The following is a 14313-nucleotide window of genomic DNA, read 5'->3' on the forward strand; positions in this document are numbered from 1 at the left end:
GGCATCCTTTCAACAAGAACAACTTTTACAAAAAATGATTAAGTTGAGACATTTATAAAATAATGTCAAATGTTGTAAAACCTGTCCATTATATTAAGATGTGGCAACAATATCTTTTCTATAAAAGTTTATTAACCTTTTATGGTATGAACCTTTTTACAAAATACAAATTTACTTCATGATCGACCACCAGTGCTTTACTAAACCCAAGTGTTTTACTCCAATTAATATGTAAATGTGCTTTGTTTTATGTAATGCATAGAAATTTCTAAAGATAAACGATGGAAAAACATCTTAAACAGCGAGTAGTTTTATAACCAAATTAATTTTAGAATGTGACTATTTCTTGACAACAAACCTTTTAAAGTATAAATTGTTCATTAATTACATATGTTCTTAAGTCCAAAGAGTAAAAAAAGTTAATGGATCCAAAAGGGTCTTGAAAAATCTTCTTCGATTAATCAGGTCATTGTCATATCATCAGATTATCAATGAATTCAGACCAAATCCCGACCCATTGACTATCTATACTTATATGAATATTTCAAACTTAATTAACAGATTCACTACACTTGGATTACTCAACCTTGCAGGATCTCTTGATGTTTGTCATGGTGAGCTTGTGTTGCTTCTCACTTTGCACAACAATGGCGAATGCCAGGATCTTTGATGTAACATCTTATGGTGCAATAGGAGATGGGGATACAGATGATTCTCAAGTAAGCCATGCATGATTACAACTTTTATTCTGAAAAAAATATATATATATGGTTCCATGCAAAGTTTTCTAATTATCTTCACCATTGCAGGCGTTTCTTCGAACCTGGGAAGATTTATGTGGAGATGATTCGCCAGATCCAACCATGATCATACCAAAGAAGACCTTTTTGATAGGACCCGTGTCATTCAGTGGTCCATGCAATTACCATGTGGTACATGTTCAGGTAAAATTAATCAGACTCAAACTAAATTTCATTAATCTTTCCAAAATTTTATAATTAATGTTGTTATAATTTGTATTTTGATGGGTAGCTTTTGGGCAACATCACTGCACCGAAGACATTCGATGGATGGAAAGGTTGTGTAGAAAAAAGAAATTGGATAGATTTCGCATCAGTGCACCGACTCAGCATTCATGGACCTGGTCAAATTGATGGTCAAGGCTCGCTCTGGTGGGGAAATGAGGTTAAGCTTCTTCATTAATCTTGAAATTAATTAATACCAAAAATGAAAAAACTTGGGACTCATATATCCTTTTCGCAGGTGGCAGCCAAAATTTGTTATGTCCCATCGGTAAGATATATATATATATATATATATATATATATATATATATATATATATATATATATATATATATATATATATATATATATATATATATATATATATATATATATATATATAAAATATAAGAATTCATGTCAATTTTGTAAGTATTTAAAAAAAAAGTAACATGTAAATATATTCATTTAGGCGTTACATTTTCATAAGTGTGATGGCCTTCGGCTGAGTGGCACAACGCATATTAATAGCCCAAACCATCATATTGGCATTAATGGTTGCAATAATGTAAATGTTGGAAATCTTCAAATTTATGCACCTGAACGCAGCCCAAATACTGATGGAATCGACATCAGTTCATCATCCCATGTTAACATCCATGATTCGACTATTCAAACTGGTATGAGATATTGATTGTATTTCTGATTTCATAGTAGTTTCTTTTATGATATGTAATTGTCAACCCTTTTGATATACTTATGTAGGTGATGATTGTGTGGCTATTAACGGTGGCACCATTAATATCAATATAACAAGAGTGATATGTGGACCTGGTCATGGCATAAGGTAAGACATATATATGATGATCATGATAATCTTCTAATGGCTTTTACTCAAAATTTCCATCACTTTTTGGGTTTGTTTTGAAGCATCGGAAGCCTTGGGAAAAATGGTGATTATCACACAGTGGAAGATGTACGTGTGGAAAATTGTAATCTCACAGGAACAACAAATGGATTACGAATCAAAACAGTACCGGTAGTCTTACATATAACTAAGTTGACAAGATTTTTTTTAATGGTTTCAAAAGGTGTTTTGATTAATCGATTTCTTATAATGTAGAATGGGAGGGGGTATGCGAAGGGGATCTTGTTTCAAGACATTCATCTCGTAGATGTTAAAAATCCAATTATAATCGATCAACATTACTGCAGTCAATCTCTAGATGCCTTTTGCCCAGCACCGGTGAGTTGTGTTCTTGATAACAACAATCTCATTCTTCATCTATAACCGAAGATCGATATATGTTCGAGTATTTAACATGTACTCTTTTCTTTTTCTTTTGTTTGTTTAGCCATCAATGCAAGCAGTAAAAGTGAGTGACGTAACGTATATTAATGTACATGGGACTTCAACAAATAAGCAAGCAATTACTTTCAATTGCAGCGGGAGGTTTAAGTGCACTAAAATCACAACCAACGAAGTTAGAATCTCTGGAGAAAATGTTTTTGCTTACTGCAATAACGCTAAGGGTAAATTTTTGGCTACAGACCCAATGGTCAATTGCGAATAGATTGTAGCTTCCCAAATAAGGGATAATATCCATGGGTTGTTGCACTATTTCATTTCTTAATTAAAAAAAGATAATTACTATAATCAACTTAATTCTATCCCTTTCTTTTCATCCCTCCCAATTCATTAACAAGTTATAAAACTCACACTCACACACTAACACATACACATGTAAACATACATACATACATACATACATGTTGGCTAAAATATATGTGAATGTTAGCCTGATGCTATACAAGATTCTGGTCAATGACAATCACCACCCCAATTACCCAAAATCCATGGTCCCTAAATTTAAAGAAGAGTTAACCGAATAACCAAAAATCACACGACCCATGATTGTGAATCCACAAATTAAGAACCAACACCCTTGCCATCTGAAAATAAATAATTGTCCTGCAATATTTTTTACCAAATCTTGGCGATATCAATGTGAGATGATCAAACTATAACCAAGTGAAACACCACTCACTCAGGTCAATTTTAAACAACCTTTTAAAATCATTGATTTTTAAATCCTAAAAGTTTTAAAGTTTAGGTTGAGAAATTACGGTCTCATAATTCAAAAGAAGTTTAAAATTTCAAATAGTGATAGTGTAACAATAAAAATATCATAACATAGTTTAATAAACCACACATGTTATGACCATCTCAAAAGTCTTTTCTAATTCTAATTTCGCCTCTATAGTCTTCCATCTGAGAATACGTCAAAATAAGTTAGGAAATGAAATGGCTAGTGAAAATATCCGAGACTGATTCAATTTATGTAAATAGATGGCAATCGACTTAGTCAAATCAAACATCCAAAAATCGTCAAAACATCATAAATCAAATTAGTGTTAATTTGACCCAAAACAACCAAAATGGGTATAGAGTTCTAAGACTCAAATAACCAAAGGTGAAAAGTATATGAACCTATATTTAAATCCAAGGTGGTAAAATTGCAAACCAAAATCAAGAGGAATAACTTAATAGTGGGATTTAATGACCCAAAAAATAAAGGGTTCTAATGACTCATAACTCCAAAAATAATAAAAGGCTAAGCATTGGGTAACAAATATCAACAAAACATCTCAAACATCAAAAAGGTAAATAAGGGATAAAGTATCAATTGATATACAATGAATGTATCTATTTCTAACCCTCTTCCATCTCATAAAGTCCAACTCAGCAAAGTACATGGTTAACATCAAGCTTATTAGATAATTTACTCCTTTTTTCTCTTGAGCTCGTGAGATCATTTTCTACCTTTTGCTCAAGTATAGACTAGATATTAGTGAACCATCACACTAGGACAAGGGGTAGCTAACACTACATGTGCAGTGTAAGCATTATCTAGAAATATCCTCGCACATCGACTTAACAACACCTAAATTATCAAACCCCTTCGGGTATCATAAGTGACACCTACAGTCTCCCATATTACATGTACATTTATAAGGATGCTCAAAAAATAGTTTTCCAAACAATAATATCTCAAATGATCAATGTACTTTCCAAAAAAAATCATGATATGCACAATAATACATATAGTAACACGTTACACATAGTGAAAACATCATATAATTTCAACAGCTCAAAGCATATCTAGCATACAGTAGTATACAAAGCATATAAAATAAGAAATCATTATTGGAACTTGTACTCTTTGTAACTAACCTTGAATTCATTTAGTAATTTCTAGTACTTCTATTCTATTTCAAGACTGCTTCAAAGTTTAAACATCAGCTAAAAATATCATTAGATGTGCCTTGATCCCATTAAATCACATATTAAGATCTTAATCCTAAATCTAAAATTTTTCTAATTAAAAGTCTTCATTATGTTAAGAAAAAAATGTAGGAAAAAAACATATACTAATTAGGAGGTCAAATACAAAAGTTACAGTTGTTAAAAGTTCTGGTCCCAAAACAAACATCCCATGCGGTTCGCATGGGCGTAAGATCTTGACCACATGAAACCATTAGAACCCTGATTAAGAACTGAGTTGGATGGTTCAGATATCATGCAGACCGCATGAGATGTGATGATTGCTTCATTTTTTTCCTTTTTAGACTATGTATTTCGGTTATTATTACACCTAACCCATCCAAACCTATATCTAACCTTTTTCAATGATTGACACTTGATTTAATACGCTCGTGGATTCCCTCGCATTGATGGATTATGGACTAAACTAAGCTCTTCGATTTTAGCAGATTAATTCCATTAAAAGGGGTTTATAGACAATTTTTTGCACAATTACCTATGTTTGACTAATGTCTTAATGGTGAAGTCATTTAGGCATCATAAGAGCTAAAGGAAAGCTTATATAGACATCCAACATCTTATTACTATATAAGCTTTATACGACTTTCATTATTATCCACGATCCTTGGAATGTCGAATTCAGTTGGAATCATGGGTCATAATGGGTGATTTTAGAGTGGATACAACTCAAAACTTGATTTACAACATCAGCTACCAATTAATCCTCCAATTACTTTCCATCAACCCATTCTTCTAATTTAACCGTTTACATGACCTAGTTCATCAAAGGTAGATAATTCCAACAAACTTTGAAAAAATCATTAAAATTATACCCTCAAGTTCATGAGTAACCACCAAAAGTCGATTAAGCTCATACTCAACATGTAGATCCTAGTAATCAATATCATGGTGTTAAATGATTCTTTAGATTAAGAATTGATTATAAACTGTTGGAGTAGCAAATTTATTAATCCAAATCACTCAACTTTATTTTTAAGAGAATCCATCATAAATGAAGCTTTAAGGTCCAAGCCCTCACGTACCAAACTCAATGTTAATCATTTAGGGTTTGAGATCATAAAGTTTATCATAAAATTCAACCATAAATAAACACAATAACATATAATTTTTCGTATTTGGGTCTAGACCCAAAATCTAGATCGAATTTAGCAATGAAAAGGGGAGGATTTTTACCTTCCAAGCTCTAGTCTTAGATGATTAATAGCGTTCATATCAGTGCTTGTTCTTTAATTGATTCATTCAAAACACAATGAATTACTTAACAATCTTCAATGGCTTCCCTTCTTGTCCTATAGATCATGATTCTCTCCCAAATAAAGAGACCTCTTTAGTTTAAATAATAATTTTTTTTTGCAAAATCTTCCAATTCTTATCAGTTTGATCTTTGACTAAGTTAAATTAGTCTTTCAAGTTTTGTCTAATTGATAGTTTTTGTAACGCCCGCGGATTCGGGCTAGTCAATTTAGAGACAATAAGCGTTAAAAATGATTTTTTGATAAAACATTATTTACAATAAATGGTCTTAACCAAAGTTATAGCATAAGTCACAAAGATTTCGTACATATAAAGAACGCTGAAATCTAACTCATAACGAATAAGTTATGACACGTCGAAGTTTTGCGACTAAACCGGCACAACGTTACGTATCATAAAAATTGAATTTTTGATAAACTACTTTTTAGTCTTAGTGATCTAAACGAAAGTCATAGTATATGTTAAACGAGAGCGTGCATATAGAGAACGTCCAAATCTGACTTCATTTGAGGAATTTATGATTTTTCTAATATTTAGCATAGCAGTATGCAGTCCGGAAATTGAATTTTAGATCAATCAATTTTTATCCGACACAAACTAAATGAGAATTGAAGATCTCGTTAATAGGAGCTCAGCGATATAAAAACAGTCGAAAACAGACGTCAGATGAAAAAGTTGTGAATTTTTAACGAACTTTAACTGTCTAAGCCTGTTAAAATATAACTTTAAAAATAATTCAAAATTAGCCAATGGAGTCTAAACGAAAGTTGTAGATCACGTCGCTACCTATGCGTGGATATAAAGAACATCAAAAATGGAGCTCATGTGCGGAAGTTACTTAGAAGATAATCAATGTTTGGGATTAACCAGCAAGTGACACATGGCAAGATCTAGGCAACACCATCTTCCCCACGGCTTGGTATCTGATTGTGACATGTGGCATGAGTACGCCCAGCATAGCTCGGAGTAAGCCCAGTGTACTGAGTACGCCCAATATACCCTTGCGTACGCCCAACGTATGCGAGTGTTGTCGTCCTATAAATAGAGCTCGTTTTTCCTCATTTATCCACACCAATCTCATCCATTTCTCTCCCAAACACCCCCAAACCCTCAAGGCTTTTCCCTAGCACCTCCTAGGTTTTATTAGCGAGTCCTGGAGTGCCAAAAGGCTCCGAGAAGAAAAGTTTTCGGCTCAGAAGTTCTGCCTGCGCAGAGCCCGGTTCCTCGCTAAACCCCCTTGTAAGTGAGTTATGCTTACCCTGCTTTAAGTATAACTTATGTTTAAGTTCATTATCATTATTATGAACCTATAAACAAGATTTATTAGTGATTCCAATTCATTATACTGATTGATCTACTTACGGGGATGATGTCTAGGTTGTGATTTAGTGAGGTGTTTAATGTGGAATTTCCAAACAGTATACTTTGTATACCAAACGAATCCTACCTTCGATATGATCCTACCTGGTTGTTACTTACTTGATAGATCATGAAAGTAGACTTTGAGTTAATGATAAATCTAGACTAATAACTAGTCGCAATAAATATTAGACAAAAATTTAGTAATAATAATGCTAGGTTTCATCTAAGGAAAAGACGATTATTAGAAGCAAAGAGTTGCCCGAATTCTGAGTCATCACTTTAACAAGTGAGTGCATAGTTACTTTCATCTTACACATAGATATGAAGTATTTAATATTAATACATGATATTTGTGCTTATTATCTTTGTTCCAGATATCTATGCTAGATGAACGATTTATACAGGTTTTACGTGATTCAAACTGTATATGTATTTTTATACCTATAAATATATTGGGTAAAGATGGGTAGATGAATGATGAGAGATAAAAGATGATATAGATGATGAGAGGTGAAAGATGATGAGAAGCCTTGACTTTAACAATGATTCAGTCATCTAGCAGAGTATAGAAGACGACCACAGACTATTCTAAAGAGTCCAGTGGAACGCTAGCAGGCTCGTAACCTGTAGGTGTTTGTGAACAACGTATTCACCAAATGTGCTCTAAAAACCCTGGCAGCTATGGACTTAGTGCCTTATAAGTGAACGTTGGTAGTTATGGATTTTGTGCCCTATAGATGAACATTAGCAGCTATGGACTTAATGCCTAATAGATAACATTGGCAACTATGGACTTAATTCCTAATAGATAACATCGGCATCTATGGACTTAGTGTCTATTAGATAAACATTGGTAGCGATGGACTTCGTGCGTGTTCTGCAGAACAATCTTTAGGAATGAATGAATGAAGAATAGATGATTCTTAGTATAGATCCTTAAGAATAAAGAAGATAATGGGGATGGGAAGTTGGGTTAATTGTTTGAAGATTAAACATAATAATTATATTATTGTGGGTTGAAAACCCTATGTACTCACCAGGTTGGCCCACTCAATTTATTTGTATCACATGTATCGATACGAAGATACATTACAATGAGAGATTAAAGGAGATGTAAATCATTAGTATAAATGAATGTAAGGTCTCTTTATGCTTATGTTTCTGTATTGACAATGACATCCCAATGTTTTAATATAAACAAAATACATTTCTTCGGAAACCGATACAAAAGTACTTTCCCTTCTTCTTAGATTGGACAAACTTTTATCTTTCTGCCTAATTGATTCTTCTTATTCGTTCTGCCATTCATTGAAACCTTTTCAATGATTCAAAATTCTACTTAATCTTGTAAGCATAACCACATTTACTAGAATTTTAGTAAATTATGACGAATAGTTTTATTGTTATTTGTGGTGGACTTGACTAGTGCACAACATTGTGTTCTATTCCTTCAGTCCTTTACTTGACTCACATACTTGTGTGATCAAGGAATTAGTCTTAATTTCCTAAGTACCAAGATTTCCATACATCACATTATTCAAATCATATGATTCTAAGTTTCTGTCCAATTGAAACTTGGGTGATGGGATTCTTTCCTTACTTAGAAAATTTTGACACTACCATAAATAACATAACTAAGAATCACATCCATTTATAGAAATACACAAACATTAATTTTTCACAACGATTTCATTGCAAGGATATACATAAATAAGATAAATCAAAATTTATTTTATTCATAAAAGCAGCGGAAAACATGTCCTTACAATGCAAAATAAATTGAAAAACTATGTAATCAAATATTCCTAACAACTCTATCATAACTTTCTAAGCTCAAAATCTGATCTTCGAATCCATGCGATTGTGATCCATTTCTTCGTGATCAAACTCATCTTGCTCTTCCATCAAGCTTCTTCTCTTTTAACTGATCTTGCAATATTATCACATTATGTATTAAGAATCAATGAATAGGAACTTAATGGAGTTAGATAGTGGAGTTTACCTGAAGTAGAGTCATACGTCTTGACTCTCCTATCTCTTAGATCTCTCAAGTATACTGGGCAGCTTTGTCTCCAATGCCCCTTCTCTTGGCAATAAAAGCAAATTGACTCTTTTGGAACAGCACACGAAACTACTTCAGACCTTGTCTTTCTCTTATGATCAAACTTTTCGACCATGGCATGCCTTTCGTTGTCGTTGCCTATATCCATAGAGGTCTGGAAGGCAGATCCACCAATCAACTTTGCTTTTCCAGTGCGCCAAATCATTGTTGATTCAGCAGCAATAAGCATATAGGTGAGATCGATGAGGGTCACGTCGTGGTTCATCATATAGTACTCTCTTACGAACTCACTATATGAGTCAGGAAGCGACTGAAGAACCCAGTCAATAGCCAACTCCTCACAGACAACAAATCCCAACATTCTTAACCTATCAATGTGTGACTTCATCTCTAGGACGTGTGCACACACTAACTTTCCTTCTTCATGTTTACTTGCCAAAAGGTCTTGAGTGAGTTTGAAATTTTGAAGCCTTTGAACTGGTGGGTTAGGGAGAACAATAGGAGGAGGTGGAGGAAGTGAAGCATGATCTCGTGTTCCTCGATCGAATCGTGGAATATCATCTTCATGTGGAAAGCTTGTTCCACTGGATTTGGGAAGACCATAGTTGTCATACTTTGACATCTACAAAACGAGAGAAAATTCAAGTTAGTTGATTGATTGAGTCCTTAATAAATCACCCAAATAAGATATTAAGGCTAGGACCCAACACAATATTCCACAAGTTGGGAGAAGGATGTCGTAACCCAAATTGCAGAATATTTGAAGGTAAGTGAATGACGATTCACTAATTTTCCACCATGAAAAACGAAAAGAGATTAGGTTTTAAATGTATTGAAAAACTCCTAGATCCTTTGAAATTCATTGAACTTTTCAATGGCATGTTTAAATCTCGATATGCCCCTCGATTTGTGACTGTGATGCCGAGGATCACAAAAGAGGGTGTGAATAACCATGCAAACTTACATGGTGCCCCCAATCTTACAGTCACTTATTCGATGTGTCGGTTATCCATACACGTTCCACCAAACTATGACAAACATCGAGTCACCCTTTGCAACCTTTGCTTAGAACCATTTAGTGTGCCGGTTAATCACACACGCTCCACTAACGTCTTCGCAAGGGCATAAAGTGTAATTTCATGGAATTACATCAATTCACTTTTGCCTAAAGTAACTAAGATTGGGAATTTTGTAAAAACATTTAGTTACTTTATACTTCATTATAGTTTTAATGGAAAGGGTTTGCCCTATCCTACCCGTTCGGCTAGCGACCCTCCACCAATCAAGGAAGCGGTGGGTGAGAGTGGACACCCATTAAACGGCCATTTTATAGGCCATAACTTTATACCCCCCTTATAGATCGACTTTGTGAATGAGGCCTACTAACGGTAAGACTAGCAGTTTAAGTTATACATATATAATATTAGACTTTTAATCTTATATATAGTATGAGGGTGTATTTTACACTTTTAAAATACTAGGTTGTCTAATTTAATAAATTACACTTTTAATTTAATTAAATGTAAACCATATCACTATGGATTTATTAACTTTCTTTTAATTATACACTTAATTAATTTAATAAAACCATAGGGTGCAATTTGAACTTTTTCAAAAATTAGGGTTTTAGAATTCAACATTTTAAAATTAAACTTTTAATTAAAATTTAAATTCCAAAACTTTAGGGCAAGTTTTGAAACATTTCAAATCATTAGGGTTTAGAATTTAAATATTTCAAAATTAAACTTTTTAATCAAAAATTTAAATTCCAAAACTTGAGGGCAAGTTTTGAAACCTTTCAAAACTATTAGATCAAAATACAAATAAGGCAATTAAACAATTAATTGGTGATTATCTAATTATGACCTAATTCAGTTTCATGTTAGATAATGATCAAATAATTCAAATAATTTAACATTTATCAAATAAGGTAACAATTATCTAATTAGATGACCAAAAATCTTTTATTTTGACAAAGATAATCATAAGGAATCAATAAAATTCATATTTTATTAATTTTAAACAATTATGGCAATTCTCCTAAGTCAAAGTAGGCAAAAATTCCGAAAATCCGTCTGTCTGACAGCCAGACTCGCCGAGTCCCCATATGGACTCGTCGAGTTCATCCTACTCGACGAGTCCACAATGGGACTCGACGAGTTTGTCAGGCAGATGGCCAAAAAACTGATTTTACAGAAAGAATGAATATATGAGGCATCAATACAATAGAAACGGATCAAGGCTTTGATACCACTGATGGGTTTTGGCCCTAAGAACATCCTATGTGCTCATGCAAACCCTAATGCTTGGATCTAGGTTTCTCTATTGTACATGCAATACATCCAACACTTTAAACCCTAGATCTAGCATGTGATAATCAATATTAGAATATGAATGGGGTTTAGATCTTACCTTGATTTTTATGTAGCAATAACAATCTCAAATCCTCCTTGTAATGGCTTTAGAAAGCTTAAAGTCACAAGTGTCACTCCTCTAATGGCTCACAAACACCAAGAGCAAAAGGATGAAGAATGAGAAGAGAAGGGACATCCAAAACGTGTAGAAACCCTAAGGAATCAGTTGGCCACGTTTTTGGTGCCCTAGGGGTCCTTAAATATGTGAGGCTATTAGGGTTATCTAACAAGGAAACCCTAATTTGACTGCTTAGGCCCTAAGCAGCCCATGGACTCCCTCCTTAGCGGCCTTTGACGATTTCTAATGGGTTTCCCCCATAGAATTCGTCCACTCCATCCTCTATGAATTCCATTAGCCCAATATTCAACTATCACACAATTACAGTTCTAGTCCCCTTTATTTAATTAATGTCTTTTAGCCAAAAAATTAATTTTTAATTAATTATTGACTAATATCAATTACACAATATGATTTTCCCTTTAATATATTATTCTCATAATATATTAATAAATCATAATTAATCATCTATCTCCATAATTCATTCTATCAAGTTGCTTTGGTGAAGGCAACACAAAAGGACCATGCACCATTGGGTCAAGTACATACCAAAATAGTTATGGACTTAGATACTAATCCAACAGGAACAAAGTCCGCAATATTATTCTTTAAAATAGATACTTTGATTTTTAAATAAGCATAAATAAATTTTTTAACATGAACGTAAATATGGGGATGTCACAGTTTTGGTCCCTCAACTTCAGAAGCTTACACCTTCACCACCATTTTGATTGGAAAGTTAATCGGTACCTTGATATATCCCTAGATATCTACTTCACATAAAATTTATGACTTTTAAGTCATATTTTTTCAACAAGATTCAATTCTTAGCTTTCAGGATTTTGGCAACATTGGTCCTTAAATCATAATTTTCCCAATTTGACCTTAGACAAAACTTCATAAATGGTCTTTGTGGTTTCACAAAATCTGAAGTTTTGTTCGTAACTTTAAAAAAAACATCACGAATGGTCCCTGTGGTTTGAAAACTTTTAATATGTTGTCCTTATGGCTCACTCCATCAGAATTTGTCCATTATGAGAAGGGCATTTTCATCATTTCATTACCCAGGGACCATTTATGGGGTTCTCTCTTAGTTTTTTTAAAATGAAAAAAGAAATTAAATGTGCAAGGTGTCCTACCCCATCTCACTCACTCGATCTCTCTCTCTCTCTCTCTCTCTCTCTCTCTCTCTCTCTTTCTTCATCAAAAAATGCAGATTTTCTTTTCTCCATCTCCACTGAGTTTTGCTTCTCCAACTCCACTAAGTTTTTCTTCTCCAACAATTACGAGTGTTTCCTCTCTGGATTCAAGACCCAAAAAATGCCAATACCCACTATGGATTTCTCTAGCTCCGTCGAATTTTAGTCGCCGACACCCGACGAATTCAACAAACTAAAATTCACATCATCTTCTAGAAACACATGATCATACTCCTCCCATTTCTCCATCTTCACTGAGGAGTTCTCTATTGAGTCCTGCTCCTCCTTATCGTCCACCATCGTCATTTCCAAACGGTCCTATTTATTGAAACACAAATCTGATTCAGAAAGAAAATGATGTTGGCAATTTGTTCTGGGCGTTTTTGTTCATCTAGGACTAATTTGTAGGAAGAAGAAAATGGGTTTGTAAGAGATCACCTTCTAGCATGATAACAACATGTATCACACGAGATTTTTGAGCTAACCATGGTTATCTTCTTTCTTGCATGTTAGTGGTGTTTCTGTTTCAGAGATCTCAAGACTCCTGGTTTAAAACAAAGATGCCACAAACACTTGTTTGAAGTATCTTGAGGGCTAGATTCTCTTGTTCTAAGAGAAGGTCAAATTCTCTCTAAGGTATAACATGTTGTAAAGGTAGGACAAGGTATCCTTGGGTTTGATAATAAAATAAATGGGATGTTCAAGCATGCAATCACAGTAGGAAAATGGGTCAGAATCGAGACCAAAATATCGTATGGATTAGTATCTATTAGTTCAGTTGTTGTAGAACTTTCTCAGATGAAGACCCCATAATCTTGTTAGATTCTATGAAAGTATTGGTAGTTTGAGATGGTAAAATGGAATGAGTGGGTTGATTTATGTTATAAGTAAGCTTTGTTTTGTGTGTGTATACTAATAGAAAAATTAAATTTTAGAAAAAGGACTTTGCTTTTGTCACGTTCAACCCATCTCCAAACACCCCCTATTCTTACATAACTGACGATGGTGGGTTGATAATGTTTGCAGGTGATAGAGGAGTGAAAATGATTTTTTTGTGATGATCAAGGTAGTGACAGTTGTTATGCTGGTATCCAGGCTAAAGAAAGAAGAAGATATAGGTGTACTTATGTTTTGTTGGAGGTTTGATATATACATATATATATATATATATATATATATATATATATATATATATATATACAAAGAGAGAGAGAGACGGAGAAAGAAAGATGGGGTGAGACCCTTGCATATTAAATTTCATATATATATACATATATATATATATATATATATATATATATATATATATATATAATAAGAGAAAACCTTATAAATGGTCACTAGGTAGTGAAATGATGAAAATGTCCTTCACTAAATGGACATATACTGATGAAGTGAGCCATAAGGATTAAACATTAAAAGTTTTGAAACCACAGGGACGATCTGCGAGGTTTTTTAATGTTAAGGACGAAACTTTAGATTTTGTGGACAAAATTGCAAAAATGGTCCCTGTGGTATGCATTTGTATGGGGTTTTAGTCCAAACCCTGACTTTTTTTAGCTTCGTGGTCCTTTTGAGCTAGTTTCATTGCATTTTTGGTCCCTCTAACTAGTG

At 33.6% G+C, this 14313-nt stretch overlaps 1 pseudogene; it reads left to right on the top strand.

The window, feature by feature from the left end:
* The first annotated feature begins 647 nt into the window (after window positions 1–647).
* On the top strand, window positions 648–2578 carry LOC111883175 (probable polygalacturonase At3g15720; annotated as a pseudogene).
* Window positions 2579–14313: the final 11735 nt, after the last annotated feature.

This window comes from Lactuca sativa, chromosome 6 (assembly GCF_002870075.4).
Source record: "Lactuca sativa cultivar Salinas chromosome 6, Lsat_Salinas_v11, whole genome shotgun sequence".
In the NCBI taxonomy this organism is placed as follows: Eukaryota; Viridiplantae; Streptophyta; class Magnoliopsida; order Asterales; family Asteraceae; genus Lactuca; species Lactuca sativa.